Here is a 22202-nt window from a genome sequence, read left to right as displayed (position 1 = left end):
AGGCTGAGAAAGGAGGATTTCATGAGTCTTGAAGTTCTGGGCTTTAGTGCGCTATGCCAATCCAATGTCCGTAGTAAATTCAGCATCAATATGATGTCCTTGCAGGAGTGGGGATCACCAGGATGCCTAAGGAGGGGTGAGCCAGCCTAGGTTGGAAATAACAGTTCTGAAAGATAAAAAGCTACACTGTTTGTCACAGCAGCACCAGAATAAATCAGTCTCTTGACCCTAAACACAGTGCAATATTGTTGCTTAGGTAGTTGAAGGCCTCCTGGCAATTTCCACCAGGGAAGAAGGACATGATGAAATAAGGGAAATGTATAATATAAAAGAAGATCATTGTGGTGATTTGAATGAGAACGGTTCCCATAGGCTCATATGTTTGAATGCTTGGTCCCCAACTGGTGGAACTGTTTGGAAAGAAATAGGAGGTGTGGCCTTATTGGAGGAGGCATGTCCCTGGGGGTGGGCTTTGAGGTTTGATAAGTCAATACTCAAAAAAAAGAAAGAAAGAAAAGAAAAGAAAATATGTAAACTCTCAGCTACTGCTCCAGTGCCATGCTTGCTTGCTTGTTGCAATGCTCCCTACCATGATAGTCATGGGCTCATCCTGTGATACTCTCAGCAGAGCCCCTATAAAAAGTTTCTCCTGTAAGTTGTCTTAGTCGTGGCATTTCATCATATCAATAGGAAATTAGCTAAGATAACCATCTTCAGGAAAGGGTTCTGGTGATAAGATCCAGAACTCTAGTTCCTGCCATCCTAGAATCACCAAGTTTTTAGGTGCAGAACTTGTAGAAAAGGAGATAAACTCATCTCATCCCAGCTCAGCCTTTTCAAACACTCAGCCATTTGGAAATTTGAACTTCTTCTGTAGGTTCATATGACCTTGACCAATATTTGCTTCAGAAACACACTCAGACTAACACAATCTGTCGTTTTCATAAATAATTCAAAAGACAGGATGATGCAAGAGTTGTTACTGTCCTAGAAAAAAATGAAAGAAAAAAAAAAAAACAACTTGTATTTCATATTGTTTGACTACAAACAGGTTCCAAAGTACTAGACTCCATGTTTAAACGTGCTAATAAAATAAAAAAGGTGTTGTGTCAAGATAGCTTGCTGTTTGCTCCATCTGAGTGAATCTTGCTACATTATTCTCTCTGGGAGAGCTTTGGCAGTGTTGCATCTATTTCTAACTAAAGGCAGAGTGCTGCAGAACGCAAACCAGATGCCGAGCTACACACAGACTGCCCTTGTAACCAACACTTAGCATGCAAGGGCCTGCACGGCTGAGACCCTCAGTATTTGCTTGTGTTCTCACCTTGCTTCTGGCTACAGGCTTGGCTGATTCAAACCAGCTTTGTCTTGGATAATTCCTGCTTGAAACCTTATAAAGTCAAGTTTATTAGGAGCTAATAGAGAGAAAGTGTTCTCAAGGCAACAAGAGGATTCTTCCATGGGAAGCCACTGATTCAAGAATTTATTTGTTCAGAGCAGCTGGGGTAGAAATAAGAAAGTGGAAGAGAGGGAAAGGAGATCATTAAAACACCTGTTATTCTGAGGGTGCAGTGTCCCAGTTTGGCACAATCTGTAATTCTTATGAATGGGTATTCTAATGAATTCAATAAAACAAACTACAGAGTGTTAAAAAAAAAAGTACCAATGGTTTTGATTGTTTTGAGTTAATTTGGAGATTCAGCATATAAAATCAGCATCATTGTTATTTTTAATGCATGAAATAATTTTGTTCTTTCAACTCAAGATCAGAAAATATAATGGTTTATTTTCATTTTCTGGGGTTTTTCAATTTTATATTCTTTTGTTAGATACTTTAAAAATCAGGGCCTAGGGGGCTGGAGAGATGGCTCAGCAGTTAAGAGCAATGGCTGCACTTCCAGAGGTCCTGAGTTCAATTGCCAGCAACCACATGGTTCATAAGCCATCTATAATGAGATCTGGTGCCTTCTTCTGGCATGCAGGCAGAACACTGGATACATAATAAATAAATAAGTCTTTTTTTTTTCAATTGGGGGCCTATAACTGTGCATTTTACACAAGAATTCTTGTTGATATCTTTCAAGAAAAAATTAAATACTTGGGGTTGGAGAGCTAGCACAGCAATTAAGAGGGCTTGCTAGTCTTTCAGAGGACCCAGATTTGCTCCTAAGCACATACATGCCACCTCGCCACTGTCTGTAACTCCAGTGTCAGGGGATCTAATGCCCTCTTCTGGCTTAAAAACACATATTGCACTCTCTCTCTCTCCCTCTCTCACTAAGCTAAAAAGAGAAATAAAATGCTTGTAAAATATAAGGAAATCAAGACAACACAGGACTATCTTAGAATAAAAGGGAAAACCACGACAATTATCCTATTAATTGATCGCAAAAAGATTCTTTTGGTTATTATTTCATAGAAAGTAGCTCAAATCTATTAAGTCTCCAAATTAAACAAGTCTCAGAATTTGCTAATAGCATGCGTTCATCTTAAAGGCCTGGCTTAACGGCTCCTCTCTTTCCTTATTGGTTTCTTCCTCTTCTGCGGCAGGTAGCTGATTTTGTTCCATAGACTTTTAAACTCTCACCTACTAGAACATAAGCTTTGAGAGGTCTTATCTGCCTATTTCATTGTTATGGTTCTGGGCAAAGAGCCAGTGCTCAGAAAAGAATTATGTTCCCATTCATGGGTATGTGCCATCAAACTACCAACAGAGGCACTCCTGGGTTTGCCTCACAGGCAGCACACGGACAACTGAGACAACACTCAAAACTGCTCACTGGAGTTGGAGAGTTTGATGGCCAGTTACTTCCATAAGATAGGCATGCCTCATCTAATAAACTCAAAGCTTGAAGAGAGAGAAAACAGAAATGGGTTTCCATCCAGTGATGCAAGGATTCTATCTCTAGATTGCCTTTAAATGGAACACAGTAATCTGAACTCTCCCTTGAAGATATTTCTTACCCTGCCCTGCAGAATTTAGACTTGCAGAACCCACAGTCTCATGAGCCAATTATTTAACACCCACCCTGCTCTCTCACACACAATCCTATTGGTTTTGCTTCTCTGGAGAACCTTGCCTACACAGGAAGAAGACAGGACAGCTTGGCACCAGCGCTTTCCTGTGTTCACTGTGTCCCATTGTGTTGCTACCTAGAGCAGAACCTGATTACGTGGGCTATGTGGGAAGGACAAGGCATGACCTCAGAAGCTTGCTGCTCAATTTCATATTATTGCAAAGCAAGTTGGTTGGGAAAAGTTATGACAAATAAACACAGGACCAAACAGCAAAGGTCATGAATGTCCTGAACTCACTGGTTAGAACACATTAGCTGGCAGTGCAAATATTTCCAAAAAGACAAACAGTCTGCTGCTCCGTGGTAGATAATGGTTTAACCACCGTGATGGCTATTCTTGGTTGTCAACTTGACTATATCTGAAGTTACCTAAAACCCAAGCTGCTGGTATAACTGTGAGGGATTTTTTTTTTTTTTTTTGGATCATCTGAGGTGGGAAGACCTGCCTTAAATCTGGGCACACCTTCTGGTAGAAGCCTATATAATGGTCATGGAAGAACAAAGCTCTTGCTCTTTGCCTGCTTATCCTTGCTCTCACAGTGGCAAGTTTGTTCCTTCACCAGTATTAGAGCCTATTTCTTTAGGATTCTCAAATATACTGAAGACCAGCTGAGACATCCAGCTTTGGACTGAACAACTACTGGATTCTTTCTTCTGTTGAGAGACAGCCATTGGTGGAATAGTCGGCTCACAGCCTGTAAGCTACCTAATAAACCCTCTGTGTACATGTGCGTGTGTGTGTGTGTGTGTGTGTGTGTGTGTGTGTTTTCTACCAACTGTTTTTCTAGTGAACACTGACTAATATAACAGCAAAGGAAGAAAAGCTCCATAACCAAGGAAAACAAATCATCTGAAAGCAAATGTTTAGAAATTATTTTGTTATTAAAAATTCCTTAGAATTTACCAATAGGGAGCTTTGGGTACGATGATGGGTCAGAAGCTGCCTCTATATGACTTGGTGAAGAAGTGCTAAATATAAGAAAAACAATGTCTATCGTATAGAGAGAAAGACAAGAGAAACCCTGGGCATCCACAAAAGAAATGCTAGAACATCTGAGAAGTTCAGAGAAACAAAGGGGCAAAGCTCAAAAACAGAAGAAAGTCAGGCAGAATGATTCCAGCCACATGGATGTCATTCTCACCACCATCATGTGGGCTTGCAATGTTGAACTGTTGCCATGTAAGCCCACCAAATGTAGAAGATCCTTCCCCCAAAACTGCAAGGGGCATTCCAATGATCTCAAATCCTCAATTACAGAATTCAAAGATATTGAAATGGGTAAAACATCTACTGAACATCTGGGAAATTTACTAGCAAAAATGATCAATGACTTTAAATAAATGCAAATAAATGAATGAAATAAAGAAATCAATCTATGACCTAGACAAAGAATGTAGCAACACAGAGAAAAGTCAACAAAATGAATGAAAAAAACCAGTAATATTGATGAAAAAGCCAACAAATGAAAGTGAATTCAGCAAGGAAATTGAGATTAAAAACAAAACTAAATTAATGCTGGAAATAACCACATTAATCAACCAGTTAAAAACACAGTGGAAAGTATCACTAATAGTTTTGACCAAGAAGAAGAATAACAAAGATGGAGATGAAGGCTGAGAAAACACTACATTCAAACATCAAAACTTTAGCCCAATAGTTAACTACGAAACTGCAGACTTACACAGTTGAAAGTTATAAATGTAGTATTTAGAATAGTAAACACCAGTGTTGGTGGTTTGAATGAGAACGGATCCCATAAAGCTCATGTATTTGATTGTTCCATTCCTAGCTGGTAGAACTGCTTAGGAAGGATTAGGGAATGTGGCAACAACCTTCTTGTTGGAGAAGGTTGTTACTGGGTGTTGTTATAAAAAAAAAAAAGAAAAAGAAAAGAAAGAAAAAGAAAATCTCAACCACTCGATTTTACCAATGAAGACTCAGGACTCAGGAGCCAGTTGCAGGAGTGAAAACTTGTTAGCTCAAAAAAGGAGAAAAAGCACTCAGATCAATATCCTGAAGGAAAAAGCCAAAAAGCCAAAAGCTTGCTTGCTCAGCTGATAGCCCAGGAGGAAAAGGCCTGCTAGCTCACCTGACAGCCTAGGAAGAGAAAGCCAAAGTGCCTTCTCCACGGTCTTAAACACACTTTTCTCAAAGTCGCTCTTTTCTACTTACTCCCTGTCAGCTGTTTTCTTGCTCCAGCTCTTAACCTAGGGGTGCCTTTATTAAATCCTATGTACAGAAAGCTCTTGGATTAAAGGTTCATGCTAGCGCTGAACCACACAATAATCATCTGTTTTCAATAAACAGAAAGTATTTGGATTTAAGGTGTGTGTTAGGGCTGAACCACACCAAAAAAGAAACAGGTTTTTACAGTTCACAATCTCGGGGTTCACTATGGGATCAAATATCTTGCAACATTTCCCCCTTTTTATCTACATAAAAGACTTTCTAACATCAATAGACTATATCCTATATGGTAAAAAACAAAAACAAAAACAAAAAAACATTCAGAATTTCTAGTCTATTAGTATTTGGCAACCTTGAAGAAAGTATTCTACTATCTAGTCTATCTTGATAAGTCACTTTGTATCACAATTCGAATTACCAATCAAAAACATCTTTTTAGACTTAAAACATCTTAAGTCCTAAACAGCTTTAGCTTAATGTTAAAACTATAACTATTTAGTCTTCAGTCCCATCAAAGACCTGAGAAGGATAAATATTATTTAAATAAAGAGAAATTGCAAAGAAAGCAGCTTTCAAAACTATAGAAATGATAGAGACTGCTGGCCACTTGGACACTCACCCAAGATTTCTCTATAATGTTGAAGCACCATCCTCAGCCTTCTAGCTCAGAATATCTGACAGACTTTTCTCTGAAGCAGGTATTATGAAGGATTTGCCTACCTTGTCCTTGCAAAGCTTGGCAATTGACTTTCCTGCTTCCAGTTTGTTCAGTATTCTATCTAAAGTTGAAGTAAGGGCATTTTCTTGCTCAGTAGCTAGTTTGACACATATGATACCGTCTCCTAAAGGAATTTTTTTTAATGCTCATCATTACATTTTATTCATTTTGTATCCCAGCTGTAGCCCCCTCCTTCATTCCCTCCCAATCCTACCCTCCCTCCCTCATCTCCTTCCATGCCCCTCACCCCTCTCTAAATCCAATGATAGGGGAGGTCCTCCTCCCCTTCCATCTGACCCTAGCTTATCTGGTCCCATCAGGACTGTCTGCATTGTCCTCCTCTGTGGCCTGGCAAGACTGTTCCCCCCTCAGGGAGAAGTGATCAAAGAACCAGCCACTGAGTTAATGTTAGAGATAGCCCCTGTTCCCCTTACTAGGGAAAACCCACTTGGACACTGAGCTGCCATGAGCTACATCTGTGCAGGTGTTCTAGGTTATCTCCATGAATGGTCCTTGGTTGGAGTATCAGTCTCAGAAAAGACCCCTTTGCCCAGATTTTTTGGTTCTGTTGCTCTCCTTTTGGAGCTCCTGCCCTCTCTCCAGGTCTTAGGAACTACACCTTCTTTCATATGATTCCCTACACTCTGCCCAAAGTTTGGTTATGAGTCTCAGCATCTGCTTTGATACCCTGCTAGGTAGAGTCTTTCAGAGTCTCTCTGTGGTAAGCTCCTGTCCTGTTTTCTGTTTTCTCCTTCTTCCACTGTCCATTCTGTTTGTCTTTCTGAGAGAGGATTGGGTATCTTATTCAGGATCCTCCTTCTTGCTTAGCTTCTTTAGGTACACAGATTTTAGTATGATTATCCTATATTATATGTCTAATATCCACTTATAAGCGAGTGTATACATGTATGTCTTTCTGCTTCTGGGATAGTTCACTCAGGATGATCTTTTCTAGATCCCACCATTTGCCTGCAAATTTCATGATTTCCTTGTTTTTATGCTGAGGAGTATTCCATTGTGTAAATGTATCACAATTTCTGTATCTATTCCTCTATTGAGGGACATCTGGGTTGTTTACAGGTTCTGGCTATTACGAATAAAGCTGTTATAAACATGGTTGAGCAAATGTCCTTCTTGTATACTTGAGCATATTTTGGATATATGCCTAGGAGTGGTATAGGTGGATCTTGAGGAAGCTCTATTCCTAATTGTTTGAGAAAGCGTCAAATTGATTTCCTAAGTGATTGTATAAGTTTACATTCCCAGGAGCAATGGAGGAGGGTTCCTCTTTTTCCACATCCTCTCCAGCCTTTGTTGTCACTTGAGGTTTTGATCTTAGCCATTTTCATGTGTGTAAGGTAAAATTACCAGCCTCAGCTTTAATATTTTAATTGAATTGGGACCACATAAAGACCATTTGCCACCATGTCTAGAGAGGACAGAAGAGACAAGATAGAGATGGGTGATACCAATTGACCAATTTACTCCTTTTCTTGTGACATTTTCTCTTGATGATCAGTCCTTTTTCTTCAGATGTTTCATTTGTCCAGTGGTCTCCAGATTCTTAGTTAGATGTTTTTATTCTCCTGGAAAGAGAAAAATAAAACTCTGCCCCAAACCCTAACTCTGGGGAGTTCCTTTTTTTTTTTTTTTTTTTTTTTTTTTTTTTTTTTGGTGGGATATATCTTTTCTGCGGCAAAATGCTTTTTTTGGCAATAGAAAAGTATTATCTCTCAATTGAAAATTTAAAAAAGTTCTTTTGAAATTTTCAAACTAAAAATACCTTTGAGTGTATTTATTTTTAGGTCACAAATGACATTCACTTTGAATTTCAGCCTGCCTTTTGCAACTGGCTTTTAAATTTTATCTTTGTAATTCTTATGTGCCTGCCTCAACCTCTCAAGTGTAGGGATCAAGGGGGTGTGCCCCTCAAGTGCTGGGATTAAATGTGTGAACTGTCGACACCCTGTTCACTGTAACTCTAGAATTTAGAAAACAACTACCTTATAGATGTACGGCTGTCTCTGCAGGGATTAAAGGCGTGGGCTACCACCACCCTGCTCAAATATCATATTTTAGCTCCAAATTACTCCAACTCTTAGAGATTTAGAAAACAAGTTTGAATGATAGTAATCATTGAATTTATCTAAAACATTTTAAATCTCTTAACTGTGTTTTTAATACCAGACAACAAAAATATCCTTTTTATTTAAGAATTCAACTCAAAAGCTGATGTCCAAGATGATGTGGGCCACATGGCAACACTCAGTCTAACATTCTAACATGCTTTGAGGTTTCAAAAACCCATATCAGGCCCAGTTTCTCTCTCTTTGCCTCTTGTCTAAAGATTATCATGTAAATTCTTAGCTACCGCTGAATCTGCCTGCTTGCTGCCATGCTCCCCACTATGATGGTCACAGACTAGCCCTCTAAAACTGTAAACAACATCCAATTAAATCCTTTTTTTCTATAAGCTTCCTTTGTCTTTTCATAGCAATAGAACAGTAACCAAGACAGTCATTTGAATTTCATGGTCTAGAAACACTCTTTCCAACTCTGTCTAAGCACTTACTGTTGAATGAATGTTCTGGGCCCAGTCCCCAGTTTATTGGCAGAAGAATTGCCCCTAGCCGCCGAGGCACATGGGAACTGCTCAGCCAATGGAGAGGGATGCTTCCGAAGCGACAATTAGAGCTGAAGGCTCGGAAGACGCCCAGAGTCATTGATCAAGAGGCTGGGGTCTGAGGGAATCACATCACAGCAATACTCACCAGGAAGAGCCTAAGGCACTCAGGCAGCATTGCCTTTTTCTTGGACTTCTCTTTACACCAACCCCCCCATCTCCGCCCACCCCTGGAAGAAGCTATCTACTCTGAGGGAGGGTGCCCCACCCCTCAGCTAATCCTTTGGGGCAATGACTCCACACGTACTTAAAAATAAAAGTGCAGCATTTCCTTGTTGATTCCAAATGCCATCAAATTGATGTCAAGGTCAACTCCATTGGCTAGAATGTAGCTGAGCTGACACTGTGCTTGCCTCACATGCACAAGGCACAAGGCCCTGAGTCTGAGCCTCAGCACCAGTTGGACAAGGTGCTGTATCTACAGATGTACATCTGTAATCCTAGCTTGTGGGAGGTGGAGACAATCAAGATCATCCTCATGGAATTCAAGAGTTGCCTGCTTTATGAGACTGTCTCAAAAAAAAAAAGAGAAAAGAAAAAGAAAAAAAGGCTTCATTTAACTGAAGTTTAAATATAAATTGATTTAGGATTAGTGTAAGCTCTAAGGAGTAAAATGGAATAACATTTGAATTATCTATCTCCTTTTAAAAGAATAATATGTCTCTGATGTCTCTGAGAACACATTTCTTTTCTTTCTTTTTTTTTTTTTTTTTTTTCCTTTTTTTTGTTCCCGAAGCAAGGTCATTCTGGGTAACACTTGCTCGCCTGGTATTCGTTAAAAAAACCCAGGCTAGCTTCAAGCTTGCTCTAATCCTCCTTCTTCAGCCTCTCAACTGCTAGGATTGCAGTCATGTAATTTATGTAACCTACCATACCTGCCTCCAAGAGATAGTTTCCTGAGAGGCTCCCAAGTCTTTGTGGTTTGTCGGAAGCACTGAGGTCATTGTGTCCATAGATAAGCACTAAAGAAACCTGGCATTTAAATACATGGGGTTGTTCCTTCAAGGAGAGAAATGCAATACCTGTTATTCACCAGAAGGCTGGAGCACACTGATTCCTAGCCTGGTGACCTGTGCTGTGTGGCCTCAGATCTTTCAGGTAAATTTCTTTTTCTCAGTCAATCTATAGAACCCATCTTTATGGACTTTACAGAGTTTTGATGTAGTCACGTTTGATCTGTATTTAGCTTACTTTGTTCCTCTAGGAGATTTATGTATGCTTTGTTGTGCACAGGAGCCCGAGTTAATTGTCACCGGAACCGTTTTCACCAAATTGTGATGTGCTTAAAGATGCCTAAAGTAAACCACTTGGAGTCAGATCCGCAAAGTTTGAACCAGCTTTGCCTACTCGAGTTGTGTTGTGCAAACTGCCTTCTTGCCTCCTAGGACTCATCACTGCAACGGCGAAGACCCCCTGCAGTGGCTTTGTCCTGATGTCTTCATTCTTTCTTGAGCAAAATATTTCATTCCAGAAAGAGTCAAACTTGGTAAATTATTAGTACTAAAATTAAATAATAGTTCTCAGCCAGGCATGGTGGCATAGGCCTGTAATCTCAGCACTCAGGGAGGCAGAGGCAGGCATATCTCTGTGATTTTGAGGTCAGCCTGGTCTACAAAAGTGAGTCCAGGCCAGCCAAGGCTACACAGAGAAACCCTGTCTCAAACAACAACAACAACAACAACAACAAATAGTGCTCATTATTTATTTATAGTTAAGGCTTGAGTTGCGTTTGTGTTTCTAGACGTAAATGTTTTATATTTAAATGTCAATGTTATTAAACAGCTTTGCCAATTGTTTTTGACACTTCTTAACTCTAGGCTTCAGATATTACATAATGTAATCATTATGATGTTGCTTTTAAGGAGGGTTTATATGAAGCTTCATGCTAAAGATTTGTTACAGACTTTTTAAAATAAATGATTCCTAAATTATATGTCAAAACAGAGTATATATATTCATATATATTTTTTAATTAGTCACCCAACTAAGAGCTGAATTATTTTATCATCAGCTTTGCCACGTGGGGGAGAGGAACCATCTCAACTAGAAAGTCATACATTTGCTTTTCAGTTAATCATATTTAAATTAGATGCTATTAACATATTTCTTTCTTATTTTCAGATATTTGTTAGTCATAGTGTGGTCATTTGAATAGGAATGGACCCCATAGATTCATGTGCTTGAATGATTGGCCATAGAGAGTGGCACTAGTAGGCAATGTGGCTTTGTTGGAGGAAGTTGTCACTGTGGAAGTGGGCTTATATGCTCAAGCTATGCCCAGTGTGGTACACAGTCTCTCCTTGCTGCCTGCAGATCAAGCCTTCGAACTCTCCAGCACCATGTCTGCATGCATAACACCATGTTTCCTGCCATGATGGTTAATGGCCTATATCTCTGAAACTGTAAGTGAGCCCCAATTAAATGTTTCCTTTATAATGTTGCAAGGTCCTGTGTCTCTTCATAGCAATAAAACCCAAACTAAGACACATAAAAGAAGGAATCCCCTTTTCTTCATCCTCATGATTCTGGCTGACTTGCAGGGTAGGACCATTAAGTTTTATCTGGGTAGATGGCTTCTATTTTGCCCTCACACTTGACAAGATTCCTGCTACAAACCACAGATCAGAAATTTGGAGGAAATGTTCTTGTGTTCTTCAGCAAAGACCTGATGCTTATTTGAGCCCACAGGATAACAGGCTCACACATCTAGATTCACCGAAATGGAGTTCCAGTGTTATTTCCAATGCCAGAAGCCTATCAGTTTTCACAGTCTCAGAGCTTCTCCAGGTCTGAGTTCAGGTGGCCAGCCTGACAGTCTTTTATGTGTAGGTTAACAGAGTGCCTTTATCACACTTCTCCCCCAAAGGTTCAGGGATCATTACAGAACTCTGGGTGGCAAGACTGAGAACCGGAAATAGTGAACACCTGCAGTGAACAGTACTTGCTGCACACAACAGGAATTCACAGTGGCTGTGACTATGTGCATAAGACCTGACTGCCGTCAGGCCTAACAAAATTCCAGCATGGACTCGGGAAGGAGAGTGGATTTTCTTTGCGGATCTTGGCCCCTGAAAGGCTACCTATGCTCTTGTAGATGGCCCAATACCCATGATCATATGGGCAGTAGTAAGTGTACTTGGAAAGGAGAGAGAAAGAGAGAGGAGAGAATGCATTCAGGAAGCTGAGCGAAAGAGCAGCATGGGCATGAAGGTGGGAGAGAAAAGTATTGTGGGGCATAAGGGAGGAACTGGAGGAGAAGAAATGAGTAAATCTTATTAAAATATATTCTGTGAATTCACCAAATTCTTGATAAACAAAGTAAATTAACAAAAGATGGACAGAGCAGGAGTTAAGGAACTCCTTAACAGGAACAGGAGACAAAGAACTGAATTGATTATGGTTGTTTCATATATAATGGGCATATGAACATTGGCTTCTTTTCTTCTTAATAACATCTATTAATATCCCCAGTATCCCTCTAAGCTAATGACTGAGACCCCGTCCAAAGTTAATAGCAACTCAATGGGTGACATGTTGTGGGTTATTAATATTTATTATTGATTTATCTTTTAGTTAAGCAGCAGTTATTCCTAAACCAGGTGTATACCCAAGCTACCACAAAGAGACTAGGCTTTATTTAACTAACCTAGAGCATAATTCTAAACCTCCAAGCCCACATAGTTTCCTACCATTCAGATTTCACCCATTCTACTTGCTTTTCGTCATATCTTAGGTCTGTTTCATCTCTCCTTGTGGTTTGAAATCCTGTCCTCCCCATCTCTGCTCTCCAACTTCTTTCTCGCTTCCTTCTCCTCCCCTCTGGACCAGGATGTCCCACCCTATTCTCTTCCTTGCTCAGAATTGTGGCTGGTTGTTTTATTGACAATACAGAGAACAAATGGTGGCAAGTTTACACAAACTTGAGACAGGTGATGCTTAGAATAAATATCACAGTGCAATGTCCGATTGAAACCAGATAGTGGAGGAGAGAAATCAGCATTTGCATGAACAAGGATAAACTGTATAGATGCCATAAGAACATTATATCAACAGTGACATTTGCTTAGTGCCTCTCTGTGTGCGGCACTTGATAACTGGTATGTAATTATGTTGCCAGAGTGTGCTTTGCGCCTCTGATAGTCTTCACTCTACTGCACTGATGAATGTGCTGCTGATGCTGCTGCTGCTGCTGCTATTAGCAACTGAACAGCTTCATTCCTAAGTTGCTTTAAAAAAAAATATCAACCACTCTCATTAGATGTGGTTGTGATTTAGCCCCCGAATGTTTCCTAGAAACTATGTGTTAAAGGAGTGGTGGTCAGACAGAGGTGCTCTTAGGAAGGCGTGGAACCTTTAAGAGGTGGGTGGAGACTGAGTGGAAGTTAGGTCTTTGGATGTTGGTGCTCTGGCCCCTTTGTGTTTCCCTCTGATTACCACTGCCACATAGTGAGCAGATTGGCTGCACCACACGTTCCTCATCATGAGATTCTACCTCCACAGACACAACAAACTAATGACTGTGGACTGAAGCTTTCTGAGACAACGAGTTAAAATAAACCTCCTTCCTCCAAAGCTGCTAGACTCAAGTGTTTCATTGTAGTGGGGAAAACTAACAAGAGGGTATATGCGTTTTCCTAAAGAAGTGACTCTTTCATCATTTCTCTGTATACCCTGTCTAGTTTTAGCATGTTACATTTAGCAAAGATAAACCGGTAATTTCATGTGTCATCTTTGCTTGGCTACAACACAAGTTTTTAACTGAGCAGCAATCTAAGTGTTGCTGTGAAAATATTTTGTAGATGCGGTGTCTTTGTTTTGTTTCCTGTTACTATAATACAATACCCTGATAAGCCAGGAATGGTAGTAGATAGGCACGGGCAGAAGGATCACTGTGACTTTAAGGCCAGTCTGATCTACACACTGAGTTCCACGTCAGCCAGATATACATGGTGACATTTATTGTTGTTTTATAAACAAAATTCCAATAGTTTGATTTTACTAATAAAATCAGATCAGATATTGAGATGAAAACCTACTAGCTCAGAGAGGCAGAGAAAGCACCCAGCTGATCTTTCTACTCAGCTCATGCACCAGAAGTAAAAAGCCAAAAACCCTTTCTTTTTCTCTACACTGTTTTACACTTTCCAACGCAATGCCCCTTCTTTCTGTTTACTCCCTGTCAGCTAGTTTCTTTCTCTGCCTCTTGACCTAGAATGAACTTTATTTAATCTTGTTTACAGAAAGCTCTTGGATTAAAGGTGTGTGTTAGAGCTGAACCACATCATAACCACCTATTTACAATAAACAGAAAGTTCTTAGATTAAAAGTGTATGTTAGAGCTGAGACACACCAAACAAGAAACAGGTTTTTACAGTTCACTATGGGAGGGGGGTTGACAATGGGGTCAAATATTCTGAAGCAGCCTAGTCTAAATAAACAAACAAAACAAAATACCCTGGGAAAAGCAATTTAGGAGGGAAAGAGTTTATTTTAGCTTGCAGTTCCATGTTATAGTCCACTATTGTGGGCAAGTCACAGCATCAGGAACTTGGGAGAACTGGTCTAAGCCAACGCACAGCCAGGGCAGGACAATGAATCAATCCGTGCATGCAGTGTCCAGCCATCTCTTTCCTTTTCATTCCATCCTGGGCAAGCATGGGACATGGTGCTGCCCAAATTCAAGGTAGATCCCCTTGATTTACCTCAGTTAACCCAAGTAAGAAAATCCTTCACAGGTCAACCTAATCCAGGCAGTCTCTCATTGAGACTCTTTTCCCAGAAGATTCTACCTTGTGTCAAGTTAACAAGTTAACTATCACAGAAGTTAACATTTACAGTCATCTGACAGTGGACAGAGACTACCCTTGATGGTGTGGATAGGCCTGTTTAATAGGGCAGATACTAAGAGCAAAACAATAACAACAACAACAACAAAAAATTTGCTACAGCGTTTATTTCTTGATTCCAACCTAGCTCCCCACTTATAGAATCTCTATATATGTTTGACTCATAGCCATTAAGTCAACCCATTTGTGGTGGTTTGAATGAGAATGACACCCATAGGCTCATCCGTTTGAAGGCTTGATCCTCAGTCAAACTGTTTAGGAAAAATTTAGGAGGTGTGGTCTTGTTGGAGAAGGTGTGTCCCTGCACGTGGGCCTTGAGATCTCCAAAGTCCGCACCCAGGCCTGGTCTTCCTTCCACCTGTGAATCAGGATGTAAGACCTCAGCTACTGTTCCAGTGCCATGCTGACCTGTCTGCCACCCTGCTTCTTACCATGATGATCATGGGACTAGCCTGCCGAAACTGCAAACAAGCCCCCAATTAAGTGTTTTATAAGTTGCCTTGGTCATGGTGTTTCATCACAACAGCAGAACAATAACTAAGATAATATTTGTGCTGCTAGTTTTATGTCAACTTGACACAAGCTAGAGTTATCTGAAAGGGGGAACCCCATTTGAGAAAATGCTTCCATAATATCCATCTGTAAGGCGTTTTCTTAGAGATTGATGCGGCAGGGCCCTGCCCATTGTGGGTGGTGCCATCTGTGGGCCGGTGGTTCTGGGTTCTATAAGAAAGCAGGCTGAGCCAGTCATGGTAAACAAGCCAGTAAGCAATGCCTTTCCATGGCCTCTACATCAGCTCCTGCTTCTGGGTTCCCGCCCTGTTTGCATTTCTGTCCTTGCTTCCTTCAATGTAAGCCAGATAAACCCTTTCCTCCCAAAATTCAATTTTGGTTATGGTGTTTCATCGCAGTAATAGAAACCCTAACCAAGACAGCATTTAAGTACCAAATCCATTCATTTGACCTATATTATACCATAAGGACCCAAAGTGTTGGATCTAAATCCAGACAATTAACAACAGTATTTAAAGACAAGAGCTCATGTTTATCACCCTACCTGTCTGTTTGCCTCCCCACCGTGCCAGGCAGGTTGTTTGTTCTGCTTTCATTTCCATTTTTGCTATGATTTATTCATTTTCATTTCATGTGTGTATGCTCATGTTTCTGTGAGTGCATGTATGTGTGCATGTGTGTGGAGGCCAGAGATCAACCTCGGTTTCATTCACCAGGCATTGTACATCTTGTTCTTTGATACAGGCCCTCTGATTTGGCCTGGGGTTTCACAATTAGGGTAGTCTAGCTGGCCAGTGAGGCCCAGGAATCCATCTTTCCCTCCCCAGTGCTGGCATTAGAAGCAGATGTCACCGCACCTGGCCTTGCTTTTTCATCTGATTTTGGTGTGTACATGCATGTTCCTGTGTGTGAGCACAGGTGCATGTATGCCATAGCACATGTGCAGAAGTCAGAGGCAGTCTCAGGTGTCAGTCTTGCTATCCACCTTGCTTGAGACAAGGTTTCTCCTTTGTCTAGGGAAAGCACCAAAGCAAACATGGACCTTCACATCCAGTGGATGGATTTTCTCTTAACCCAGCACGATGTGCTTGCATTGCCATAGTCTTCACTTTGGGCCCTTAGCTCTTCCTAATAACTGAGAACACATGTTGAAATTTCAACTGGATTTTTCCAAACAGCAGACACAGATTCCATTTCACCTGTCTGAATCTTAAAAACAATGACTTAATCCAATATATGAAACATGCATACGGACTCAGTGTGGGAGTTCAAGGTTATTTGTCTGTAATCATGGCTATTATATATCAAATCAGAAATCCCCGGGAGGACAGTGCCTGGAGAGTGGGCACCGAGTCCTTAATAGTTGTCTGTTAATAAATACCAGAATGCTTTCTGACCTTAAATCATCACAGCATGATGGCAGTTGGGAAATAAAGGACAACAGAATTTGGTGTTGGGAGACTGATAGAGGCTGGGGTGAGGAGAGTCTAAAATATCATGTGAGGTTCCCGGTGTCCCTAAGGCACATTGTGTAATCTCCTTGCTTGTCCCTCAGCCAGATACATGGCCTGTGCTCCTGCCAAGTTGTATAAGGACAGATTTCAGTGCTTTGAAAATGTGCCTTGGCCATGAGGACGCTGTGGCAAAGATATCAGGGCACCCTGTGTGGACTTGGGGGCCAAGAAGGCAAAACATATGCCCCCATGCCCTATCTGTCTGTCTCTTTCTTTCCTTCTTTTTTATTAAAGTTATTTTAATGTGTATGAGTATCTTGCCTGCACGCCTAGTGCTCAGGAGACCAAAAGAGAGTGTTGATTCTCCTAGAATATGGTTGTGAGCCACCATGTGGGTGCTAGGAATCCAACTCAGGTCCTCTGGAAAAGCAGCCGATGTTCTTAGTCACGGACCCATCTCTTCCATCCCCACATATCTTATCTTTCTCTGTGGTTTGAGTTGCAGAACATTAAAGGTTGTCACAGGAAAGAAACCAAGATGTGCGGGTAGGCACAGGTGGTGATGGTTCATTGGGTAAGGGTTCTCAACACCCATGTGACAGTTTGTAACTACTTGTAACTCTAATTCCAGGGGATCCTATGACCCCTTCAGACCTCCAAGGACTCCTACAAGAGCTTGGTGCACAAACCTCAAGAAAGCACAAACAAACACATACATTTAGAAAAGTGAACAAATAAAATATTTTTTTTTAAATGTAGAAGGGATCGAGTAGAGGATGTCAGGGCTCAGACATCCAGAAGTACAGCACCAGTAATTAGGTATGTGACATGTTTTCTGAGATCTGTCTCCATCTAACCACCAAGGCTCCAGCAGCCTTGTTTATTGATTACCCAGGAACAATCTGGCATGCGGTCGGCTGGAGGCATTACCTGGGATCTTGTAAGAAATGCTGTCTCAGACCCCAAGGCACACCTACTAAATCAGACCTTCTGAGATTGGTCCAAGAGTATTTAATAAGCCTTCTATATGATTCTGAGGCACACCTCTGAGTGAAAATGATGTCACTGTGTCACTGGGGAGCAGCAGCCTGATAAGAGTGTTTATAAAATGGCTAAAGCCCCACAGGAAGGGAGTCAGAGCCGTGACCTCTTTCTGCACATGAACCAAGGATGGGAGAACAGTGTCTTTCTCTGGTTTGCTCACTAGATCCATGCCAGTGAGCTGGCAAAACATTACACACCTCCACTGTGACTAACTGTTTTGAAATACTAGGCAAAAGGAGAATTTGAGTAGTTCAAAGAATTAAGGCAGAACATGTTGTTTTGAGATCAGAACCCTTTTCCCCGTTCTGCCATTATCTTTCTATAAATATTTTGAGAGCTCAAACTGGGTGTTTCTCATGCCCAGGGCTCAGGACCTTCCTCATTACAGTTGCTTCATGAGCATTTGAAAGGTAAATGACTACAATTAAGTCTTTGTCTTGTTTCTATGGATTACATTGCTTTGAGGTACAATGTATCTCCTTGCTCACACAGGTTGTTGGCAGGGTCCAGCTCCATGCAGTTGGGGTTCCCATTTCCCTGTCAGCTCTAGGCTGAGCTCCTTCCATAGGCTACAGAGGCTGCCAGAGTTCTTTGGCTCATGGCCACTTTCCCTCTGCCTTCATGGCCAGCATGAATTTCTCTAGGGAACTGAATCTATCTTTTATCTTGCTGTGCCTCTTGCCCGACTCTTTCTCTTCTTCCACTGTTAAAGGCTTATGTGGGTAAATAGGGATTTGACAAATAATTCAGGGAAAGTGCGTCATATTAAGGTTCAGAATTTTTCTTACATCTGTGAAGTTCCTTTTTCCATGTAAGGTAGATATTCGCACGTTATGCAGACCCACTGTTCTGCCTTTTATAGTGTCCTAGAAACACTGAATACTAGAAATTGAACGGGAAACAGATATAATCTTTTTGAAAAGGTCATTAGCATAGCTTATCAACAGTCAATGGTAACTCTTTGAAAGATGATGCGTTCAAAGAAATTGGTCTGTATTCCTCTGCTATCACCTCTTGTAAAACTGACCCTTCCTCGTCCACACACTTCTAAACGACAAGTTCTCTTCCACTCTCTTTTTGCCTGCTTTCCAATCACAATGTGATACGAACAGTTGATAGCTATGGATTGCTTTACTACACACTGAATATCTTCACACAAATCAACACGAAGCAATTGTATTACCTCAATTAAGTGTTTGTATTATTTTAAAGGTGAGACTTTATTCTTTTAAGGTATTTAAACTCAGGGGCATTCCAACAACCTATTCAGGGTAGTAAATACCAAGGCTTAGGGTTCAAGGGCCTGCCTACCTCATGGTGATGCCTCAGATCCCTCCATTCCAAGAAATGAACAGCAAACTTGACTCAGCCTTACGCATCACTAACAGATAAAGGTCTCAGGCTTTAAAGGACAACACCAATTATGGAAACCAAGGTACACTGAGGTAGGCCTGGACAAGAACTTAACACATCTTTGATCACTCAGGAAACATTCACTGATAAAGCCCAGCAGAGGAGCTCAGCAGAAGCACAGGAGAGAATTATTTTGTGTTCTTTCAAGCCAGAAAAAAAAATAGGATGTATTCAATAGGTAGAAAGAGGGTTTGGGGGAGAGGGCAGTCATTGCTCTAGGTGCAGTGATTGAGCATTTCTTAGTTGAAATTCTGTCAGTACCACATTTTTCAGAAGTGGTGCACGTGTCTCTTCCATGTGACTACCCATGTGAGCCGCTGTGTTACAAGGTTTGCTGTCCCTTCGACCTGTCAGCCACACCTTACCTAGTTTTATTAACCAGCGTTCAGGGATTTATTATTAGCAGACGCATGTTGAGTATTTTGTTATTTGCTGGTGTCATTCTAAGTGCAGAGATAAAAAGAAGGAATTGTAAGTTCAACCACATATGGAAACTCACCAGCACCCATCATACCACGACATATGCCAAGTTCCAACCTCATATTACACTTATCCTGAGCAAGATCTTAATGAAGAAGCTCTCAGGCTTTACTTCTGAATGGCATCTTTGTTTGGAGGCCTAGGCTGATCTCCAAGAATTTTAAACAACTGCTCCATACAGGGCAGAAAATAACCAACTTTTTTTTCCTCCCAGAAATCTTTGCTTTCTCCTCTTCCATTCATAAAAAGGAACAGTGTTCCAGGAGAACAGGGACCAGACTGTACTCACAGCGCTCTGCTTCTGGCCAACAAGGACCATTTGTCCCTTAGAACTCCCACCGGCCTTTTGAGAGAACAGTCAAATCTAACTTCTCAATGAGTTGCCATCTTACTGAAGCCATACGTAAATATTATTATGTACTCTGTTACCACGTATGAATTTGCTGCTTCTGGCTATGGTGACTGTCTATAAAGTTTACTTCAATTTCAGTAGCTGGCATAATCCTATAAACGTCATGTGACCAGTAGAGTGGGTTATCTCTTCTCCTTCAGACCAACTGACTCCTGAGACACCAAGCAGACAGACACTGCTATTGGATCCATTCTTTTTGTTGCCCCCAGCTCTAGCCTTCACCTATCTAGAATATGCTCTTTTGATCTCCATGTGGCTTTGGAATGTCTGCTTTCTAGACGTTCATCAAACTTTCTGCCTGTTTTCTCCATGCAGAATTTCACTTTCAGGTAACTAGAAGAGAGCCCAGCTGCAAGATCTTTATCGTAGACATCTCTGTGTTTCCAAAGGCCAGCTCATTGTCTATGCCACAATAGTAAATAACACCACAGATTACAGCAACGATAATTGCATACACTGATATGCAGGTGCTAGTTAGATAATCGGCAAGAACTCATTTCATGAAAGCTATAAGATAGGTACTGTGTGATTATATTTGTTTCATAGATAGGGGAAGCTGTGGGTTAATGGATGAGAGAATGTGAAACTACAGTATGATTTGTGTGGACTCCTGGGAGCCTGTACCTCAGAAGAGTAAAGCCCACAATAGAACTTGTGATCTGTATACAGTCTAAGAGGGTCAGGACTGGAATGGAAGAAGACAAGTCTTTGCAGCCCTTTCATGATGAATGGGCTTGCACAATACTTCAGGGACTGCTTCTTGTCTGAAAAGCCTTATTCCTGACAAGTTTTTGTTCTGATCTTAAAGAGTGCCAGGAACCACAGAGGCTAGATGTACTTGCCCAGGTGAGGGGAGTTGTGTGCAGAACTTAGTGCTCCGGATGGAAATATCCTAATGGGTATATTGGGTCTGGGTGGTGGGAGCTGGTCCTAACCAGGTATGGGAGCCTGCAGGATACTGTTTAGCTACAGTTCTTGTCCAGGGAGTCTCTGCACTCATTCTCTGGTCACAGAACAGCCACAAAATCAGCAGCTCACAGCAGTAGCCATTTCCTCGCTCACAATTTTAGTGTTTCAAGAATTGAAAGTTCTTTATATAAGACTCTGCTTCATATACCAGCCAAACTTCATTCCTACCTAGAGGTTGGACTGGGATAGCATCTGCCTCCAGGCTCACAGAGGATGTTGTTGGACTACAGTCTCTTAGATGTAGGACCGAGAGCTCCTGCCCTCAGATGCTGGCCATGCGGCTACTTGCTATTTCATTGTCAGCTATAGGTCTGCAGGAGCTCAGACAGCAAGATGAAACCATATACAGCAATATGATCACAGAGGTGGCAGCCATCACCTTGACTAAATCTCACTGCTAGGACTAAGTCACCACTCCTGCCTATCCTCAGGTAGGGGAAATGAATGCCAGAAGATGGCATTGCCAGAGGATATATTAGAGATTGTTAACCAGGCTCTCAGGATCCCTTCAAAGGGAGCTCCAGCATGTTAGACAGAAAGGAAAGAAAGAGAGAGAGTGAGAAAGAGAGAGGAAGGAAGGAAGGAAGGAAGGAAGGAAGGAAGGAAGGAGGGAAGGGAAGGGAAAGAAAGAAAGAAAGAAAGAAAGAAAGAGAGAGAGAGAGAGAGAAAGGAAGGAAGACAGAAAGGAAGGAAGAGAAAGAAAGAAAAAAGAAAGGAAGAAAGAAAGAGAAAGGAAGGATGGAAGAAGAAAAAAGAAAGAGAGAAAGAAAAAAGAGAGAGAGAAAGAAAGGAAGAAAGAAAGAGAAAGGAAGGAAGGAAAAAAGAAAGAGAAAGAGAAAGGAAGGAAGAGAGAGGAAGGAAGGAAGGAAGGAAGGAAGGAAGGGAGGGAGGGAGGGAGGGAGGGAAGAAAAAGGGCTCTCTCTGAAGCTCCTTTGCCAGCAGACAAACCCAGTCCATTCCTGGGAGAGAGCATAGTACCCAGCAAAGAGCAGGCTCCATTAGACTGTTCTTCAGAGGGAGTCATTAGAAGATCAGTGAGGATGTGTACAAGAGTGCATGTGACTTGCTTTCTTACAGTGCTTTCTAATTTTCACACCTCCCTTAGATAGAATCTTCTTAACATCTCAGTCTCTAGGAGGTACCTCTGGGCACAGAAATTGAATGAAGAGACAGATTGCAAGGAGAAAAGAAAAATATCAATATTGAAGTCCCTTCTAAGAGCCAAGCAAAAGAAATAAAGGATGACTCAGCTTCCAAGAGCACTTGCTTTCTTCCAGAGGACTCAGGTTCAGTTCCCAGCATCTGGCTCACAACTGTGTGTAACTCCAGTCCCAAGGGCAACTGACAGGCTCATCTGGCCTCTACAGGCACCAGGCACAAAAGTGATACAGAAACACACAGACGC

The 22202-nt window shown here is 41.3% G+C and overlaps 1 long non-coding RNA gene across 2 annotated transcripts; it reads left to right on the top strand.

Annotated features, from left to right (window-relative positions):
• Positions 1-3426: 3426 nt before the first annotated feature.
• Positions 3427-11106, top strand: LOC132652318 (uncharacterized). 2 transcript variants are annotated; one of them, XR_009589820.1, is made up of 3 exons: positions 3427-3774; positions 9900-10152; positions 10788-11106. It is a non-coding gene; the product is annotated as an uncharacterized LOC132652318 (long non-coding RNA). The 2 variants fall into 2 exon arrangements; XR_009589821.1 differs by having other exon boundaries at positions 3428-3774; positions 10980-11106.
• The last annotated feature ends 11096 nt before the right edge of the window (positions 11107-22202 follow it).

Source organism: Meriones unguiculatus, chromosome 2 (assembly GCF_030254825.1).
Source record: "Meriones unguiculatus strain TT.TT164.6M chromosome 2, Bangor_MerUng_6.1, whole genome shotgun sequence".
In the NCBI taxonomy this organism is placed as follows: Eukaryota; Metazoa; Chordata; class Mammalia; order Rodentia; family Muridae; genus Meriones; species Meriones unguiculatus.
Note: the sequence above shows the minus strand (reverse complement) of the source record. Positions and strands in the feature narration are given on the sequence as shown.